This window comes from Galeopterus variegatus, unplaced genomic scaffold, assembly GCF_000696425.1.
Source record: "Galeopterus variegatus unplaced genomic scaffold, G_variegatus-3.0.2 Scaffold8934, whole genome shotgun sequence".
Taxonomy (NCBI): domain Eukaryota; kingdom Metazoa; phylum Chordata; class Mammalia; order Dermoptera; family Cynocephalidae; genus Galeopterus; species Galeopterus variegatus.
Genome location: NW_007735045.1, coordinates 28,981 through 29,466, shown reverse-complemented (window position 1 = coordinate 29,466; position 486 = coordinate 28,981).

Below are 486 nucleotides of genomic sequence, written 5' to 3'. Positions count from 1 at the left end.
GGCAAGCCAGCCATCTTCGCTTGGCGTGGCTCCTCACTGAGCCGTGCCACTTGTGTGCCTCAACACGGGGGCCCCCGGGGCCTGTGGAGCGGCCACCAATCCCACTCCTCCTGCAGATCTCTGACGGGGCTGGTGGCGTGGGGAGCCCCCGTCCAGCATCGGGAGGGCAGGGAAGAGGATCCCGGCCAGACTGTCACTCCACCACACCTGGGGCCTCGGCCCCAGGTAATCTCCCTGCTTCCGGGGGGCAGATACCATCTCTGTGGCCTTCAGTTTGGAAAAATCCCAGACTGATTTCTGGTTGGGAGAGGGGTGACCGGGGTGCCCCTGAGCCTGCTTGATCCTGCCGGAGAGCTGGCCTGAGGGCGCGGAGCTGGCTCACGCCGGGGAGATTCAAAGAGGAACTGTGTGCTGTGGGATCCACTCCCGGGGGGCTCACGCCCTGGTGTGGGAGATAACTCAACCACACAGGGGGCTGCAATACTG